Source organism: Dysidea avara, chromosome 6 (assembly GCF_963678975.1).
Source record: "Dysidea avara chromosome 6, odDysAvar1.4, whole genome shotgun sequence".
NCBI classification, from domain to species: Eukaryota; Metazoa; Porifera; class Demospongiae; order Dictyoceratida; family Dysideidae; genus Dysidea; species Dysidea avara.
This window is the reverse complement of record NC_089277.1, coordinates 26793096-26799362: the sequence shown is the minus strand read 5'-3', so window position 1 is coordinate 26799362 and position 6267 is coordinate 26793096. Positions and strand designations below refer to the sequence as shown.

Here is a 6267-nt window from a genome sequence, read left to right as displayed (position 1 = left end):
AAAATCACCTTTTAGCGAGTTTAGCTACAAACAAATCAACCTGCAGTGAGATTACCCACAAAAACGCACTTGTACAGAGTTCAGTTACAAACAAATTACCCTGTAGAGAGATCAGGTAGAAGAATTCACCTTGTAGAGAGTTCAGCAACAAAGAAACCACCATGTAGAGAGTTCAGCTGCAAACAAATCACCCAGTAGAAAGATCAGCTAGAAGAAGTTACCTTGTAGAGAGTTCAGTTACAAAGAAACCATCATATAGAGAGTTCAGCTACAAAGAAATTACCCCGTAGAGAGTTCAGCTAGAAGAAGTCACCTTGTAAAGAGTTCAGCTACAAAGAAACCATCATGCACAGAGTTCAGCTACAAAGAAACCACCTGTACAGAATTCAACTACAAACAAATCACCCTGTATAGAGATCAGCTAGAAGAAGTTACCATGTAGATAGTTCAGCTACAACAATTCACCCTGTAGAAAGATCAGCTAGAAAAAGTCACCTTGTAGAGTGTTCAGTTACAAAGAAACCATCATGTAGAGAGTTCAGCTGCAAACAAATCACTCTGTAGAGAGTTCAGCTACAAAGAAACCGCCATGTATAGAGAGTTCAGCCTCATACAAACCAACTTGTAGAGAATTCAACTACAACAAATCACCCTGTAGAGAAGAAGTTACCTTGAAGAGAGTTCAGCTACAAAGAAACCATCATGTAGGGAGTTCAGCTACAAAGAAACCACTATGTAGAGAGTTTAGCTGCAAAAAAAATCACCTGTAGAGAGTTCAGCTAGAAACAAATCACCCCGTAGAGAGATCAGCTGGACGAAGTCACCTTGTAGAGAGTTCAGCTACAGAGAAACCATCATGTAGAGAGTTCAGCTGCAAACAAATCACCCTGCAGAGAGTTCAGCTGCAAAAAAATCACCCTGTAGAGAGTTCAGCTAGACGAAGTCACCTTATAGAGAGTTCAGCTACAAAGAAACCATCAAGTAGAGAGTTCGGCTACAAAGACACCACCATGTAGAGAGTTTAGCTGCAAACAAATCACCTGTAGAGAGTTCAGCTAGAAACAAAATACCCTGTAGAGAGACCAGCTAGAAGAGGGTACCTTGTAGAGAGTTCAGCTACAAAGAAACCATCCTGTATATAGTTCAGCTACATTTCAAGTCACCCAGTAGAGAGATCAGCTGCAAAAAAATATCCTGTGGGGAATAATGGGCCTGTAATAAATATATGTATATAATTTGTACAATTACTAATAAAATCAAAAATAATTGAAGTACTAAAATTCTTCTTTAAGTTATTTTCTTCTTCCTGTAGTAAAGAAAAAAACACATGGGTTAAAAAAGCCCCAAAGCCAGCCATAGGCCAGCTTTGCAGTATACAAATACAAAAAGAAGTGATATCTAATCAAAAACAGCCAAGCTGTAAAAAAAGGTGCGGCCCCAAAAAAGGCCATGGTGAAAAAAGATGTGAAATCCAAGGTGGCGGCCAAGAAATGGCTGTGATGGTAGGTTAATGGTTACATTTTAATAACGACAATTCAGGTGAATTTTGTGCCGCTTGGTCTTGGCACCAAATTCACCTGAATTGTTGTTATTAAAATGTAACCATTAACCTACCATCACAGCCATTTCTTGGCCGCCACCTTGGATTTCACATCTTTTTTCACCATGGCCTTTTTTGGGGCCGCACCTTTATTTACAGCTTGGCTGTTTTTGATTAGATAATATGTATCGTATAAATAGTCACTTGGTATTTATATGTGTGAAGAAGTTCAAAAAGGTTTGTCTTTATCAAGGTATAGTGTAGGGTTTCCAAGCAAAAAAAAATCTCAGCCGACAAGGATGGGATTCGAACCCACACGTGCAGAGCACAATGGATTAGCAGTCCATCGCCTTAACCACTCGGCCACCTTGTCCTTGCACAGATGTGTTTTGTTTCAAACAGTTTTATCTACTGTTGTGATTTTCACTGTAAGCCTTGAACATGTCAAGGAGTATAAAAGGGACAGTTTGTGTTAGTGATGATTTTCAAAGTGGACAGCATACAGTACAACAATTCATACATAGACGACACAATATTTTAGTAATTGCACATACACATGAGCAAATAACAGGCATATAATTATATATACTGTGATTACAAAAACCAGATTATATTTCTCTGTTTAGACAGTATCTTTAAGTATGTTTATTGTGTTGTAACTGCAGTAATGAAACACATGTACAATCCTTGATTATCGGACCACTACAAGTGACTGTTTTATTAGAGTATTTTGCTAACAGTTGTATGTTCTATTAGAGTATTTTATTAAAGCCTGCGGATAGTTGTAGCTACCAAACTGTGTGACTTGCATACACTGTATCTGAGCACTACAGGTGTTTGGATAATGGAGGCCCACTTCATTTTAAGAACAAAAGCCACATATGCTGTTCATGATACACACACATTTGCTAGTAACGAAACACTAAACTGTTAGTTTTTATCTTCATGCATGCAAGCCATGTGTATGTACGTACATACACAGCTACATTGCATTAGAGCTTGCTGTTGTAAACTCATAAATGTCATTACCTTGCTTAAGTTTGTAGGTATTGTGTTTGTTAAGGACATGTAGGCCAGTGCCCAATTCCATACATACAGTGAAGGTACATATGTACAGTACATACAAGCTGTACACCTGAGACTACCTTTATACAGTGTCTTTTGTTTAGAAGATCTGTTGTAGTAACTGGGTTACACAAACGTACAGCTGTATATTGGTGTGCATCGTACTGTATGTTTTAATTTGATGGACTGGGGCTTATAAGCACTGAAGGTGTGATGCTTATGATCTCCCCATTCACAGTATGTGGAGCTGTCTGTTCTAAGATAGTACAGTACAATTAAAACAAAATGTAACCTCATTTACATAGCAGCTAACCTTTTTATAGCAGTTGCCTTTTGATGCATACATACATACATGTACAGCAGGTCTCTACAGTACAATATCTCAGTATTTTAAAAAGCAGTGTTTACATCTCCACCTTATACCTGTAAAAACAATGATTTTCTTTGTGATAAAGTACAGTACTTAATGCATGTACGCCTTAGTGGTTCAACAGTACAGCAACATAATTGTGACCATAAGTAAAGCAATCAGACAAGGTGGCCGAGTGGTTAAGGCGATGGACTGCTAATCCATTGTGCTCTGCATGCGTGGGTTCGAATCCTATCCTTGTTGTTTTTTTTCTCCTTCTATGTAATACAAAGTAAATAGGTCACTGCCCTAATTAACGCTTTTCTACTGTTGTTAAATCTCTCAGTATAAGGTCATAAATTTTGGTACCCATTTCTGGTATTAGTATGGTGTTGCTAAGTTAGCTCCATTAGCTGAGGCCTATAGCTGTACGTCCTTTCGTAACTCGTAATTTATTATTGTGAAACTGGGTAACCTAGTGATATACAGGTACATTGTACAAATGTTGCAACAAGACTTTCTTTGTCCAAAAGTATCCACTAAGAGATGCTACATACAGTGTAGGAAGTTGTATGATACTTTATCATATGTCCAATAACTTCTGCTGTAACGAAAAATGTAGAAATACACCCTGTGTAAATGATACCTCAACTCATCACACTAAATGTTTGCATGCAGTGTTTGTTCCGAATATTTACTTTTATGCCGTGTTAGGATATACTACAGTATTGCAGTCACAATTTTAAAAACATTACTTGGCTATGATGTACTGTGCATGCACACTACAAATTTGTGTCACAGTTATCATGGAGTCTGGTAAAAATTTGTCAATGTGCTCCAAAATACTATATGGTAAATGCATTGAAAAAAATAAAATCAACAAGGATGGGATTCGAACCCACGCGTGCAGAGCACAATGGATTAGTAGTCCATCGCCTTAAGCACTCGGCCACCTTGTCTGATTGCTTTTGGTTATGGTCAAAAAATGACTCTTAAATTACTGGTGATAATGTATTACTATAGAATGAACATTTTAGCAGGATTTTCTGTACATGTTTACTTACTTACATAACTGTGTATTTACCAAAACATTCTGTAACACTTAAAAATTATTAATTATTTGCTATAGAACTAGTAGCAATGGAAAAATGCTACACAGTAGCATTTTAGTTTACAACAATGTGATTCAAACCCACATGTACATAACTCTGTTCATCAGCAGCCCATTGCCATAACCACTCAGCCACCTTGTCTGGCATGCTCATGTTAAGTACGGGTCATTCCATACCAAATCAACCAAAAAAAAAATCCTGACCCCTTCGGATTTTCATGAAATTTGGCATAGACATGGACTCTACTAAGAAACTTTCTCACACCAAAATTTGGCCAATTCTATTGATCTCCCTTTAAGATATGACCGCTCAAAGTTTATTAGAAAATTTTACAGCAGCTTACACAGGTTTAATAAAATGGCCATAACTTTGTCAGTGATTACCACACAACCTTTCTGTTTAGAATTTTGAAATGCTTATTAACTTCTCTTTCAGGTGATATATAATTTAATATAATTACTCAAAGGAAAAGGTGAAACCACAAAAATGTGACTTTTCCCTTTGATCTTAGTTTTTTCAAAAACGGATATTTTAATTGCTTTCATTTTTTGTTGAAATATTCTTCTAATACCCTTCTTTCATGACAGTAAGTTTGGAATTGGGATGGCAAAGGGATCATGAGTTATGGCTACATACGTAATTCTTATTGATGTTTACATGCTACCGGGATATAACTATGAACTTTTAAATTTAATTATAGTATGGAAGCTCATTAGAGTGTGGTCAAGTTGTAATACACATACAGTTGGAGGAATAGTACACAGGTATAATCACAAGATTAAACAGAAGTATCAATACTCTTCATTGTCGAAGGCACATCAATATGTGACCCAGTCTGGGAAGACCGGTCTTATCACCTATTTGAAAGTATTGAGAAACACCAGTTACCTTCCAGAGCATCCACTGTGCAAGTAGCCAACAACTAAGTTTCCCGCCATTTTAGATAGTTTTTAAACTGAGGTTGACTGTATCAGGCGAGCTGCAAAAGCGGTGGGAAGTGGGGGGGGGGGGGGGGGGGGGCTGGAAGGCGAGCAAAATGGTGTTCAAAAATTGAGGTCTCAAAATTGGCTAAAATGAATGGAAATTCACAGCAGAGGTACTTATTCAACACCGCAGAGCTGTACAGCCACATACAGTCATCCCCAGGCTAACCAGAGCTCCATTAAGGCCCCACACCGCACGTATGGATCACCACTGGGCTTGGGAAAAGCAACCAGCAAAACCAGACCACTCAAGTCTAGCTGATTTTGATTGTAGGATTAGATAGTTTATTATGTAGCTTTGTATCTTGGGTGAAAAATCGAATCTGCTGACATGGGCGATATCTCAGACTGGGTCACATATACCCATGTTATGTATATCAATGCAATTATGATAACTGGTGCAAATAACATCAAAAGTCCATAATAGAGATTGTTTGCCATATATTGGGAAGGTTTGGTTATAAATTATCTTATGGTACTGTAAATTTGGTAAGGGAAAAAGTTAGACATAATTGTGAAACTTCATAATAGGCCTCCATTAAAATTGGAGGGTTTTAATTTTCATTACTGCCAAACTTTTCTGTTGTTCCGTAGCGTCTCCGACATGTATCATTTGTTTTGTAATAGCTATCTGTATGCAAAGTTTTTTTTTGACATATGTATGTAACAACTATATTTCATAAAATCACAAGAAAGTACCAGTGCAAAGAAAACTCCAGGGGGGGATAGTGCACTGTTCCAAAACCTAGTAATGGTTTTAAAATTTTGTAACTCAGTAATAGAATGTGCTATGATCATGAAATTTGGAGCAGTTACATACAATTGCAGGGGTGGCTCCAGGGGGGTTTATGAGGTTTCCGGAAACCAGTCACGTTCAGATCAAGATACTCTAATAGAGCAGTCGATCACTCTAATAAAGCAGTCACAGTATTCAGAGCAGCAATGTAGCAAGCTTTATAGCTATAAGTAAGGATATTTATGCACTACATCAGTAATATTTTATATAGTTAGTGGAGGGAAGTTATTCTGAGCAGGTGATAACCTTTTTTTTGGTCTTTACCCAAAAATTTAGCAATGCTCTAGATCAGAAACCAGTCACCAAAAATCCTGGATCCGCCTATGAATTGGGCACCAATAATGTAAACCAATTTTCATTAATTTTTGAGTTAAGTATGCATGAGTAGTAAATTACTGACCTACAACTCCTGATTTTTCTAA

General features: G+C 37.3%; 3 non-coding genes across 3 annotated transcripts; 1 reads left to right on the top strand and 2 right to left on the bottom strand.

Moving 5' to 3' along the window:
* Positions 1–1831: 1831 nt before the first annotated feature.
* Positions 1832–1913, bottom strand: Trnas-gcu (transfer RNA serine (anticodon GCU)). The gene has a single exon. It is a non-coding gene; the product is annotated as a tRNA-Ser (tRNA).
* A 1223-nt stretch (positions 1914–3136) lies between these two features.
* On the top strand, positions 3137–3218 carry Trnas-gcu (transfer RNA serine (anticodon GCU)). Its single transcript has one exon. It is a non-coding gene; the product is annotated as a tRNA-Ser (tRNA).
* A 613-nt stretch (positions 3219–3831) lies between these two features.
* On the bottom strand, positions 3832–3913 carry Trnas-acu (transfer RNA serine (anticodon ACU)). Its single transcript has one exon. It is a non-coding gene; the product is annotated as a tRNA-Ser (tRNA).
* Between the last annotated feature and the right edge of the window lie 2354 nt (positions 3914–6267).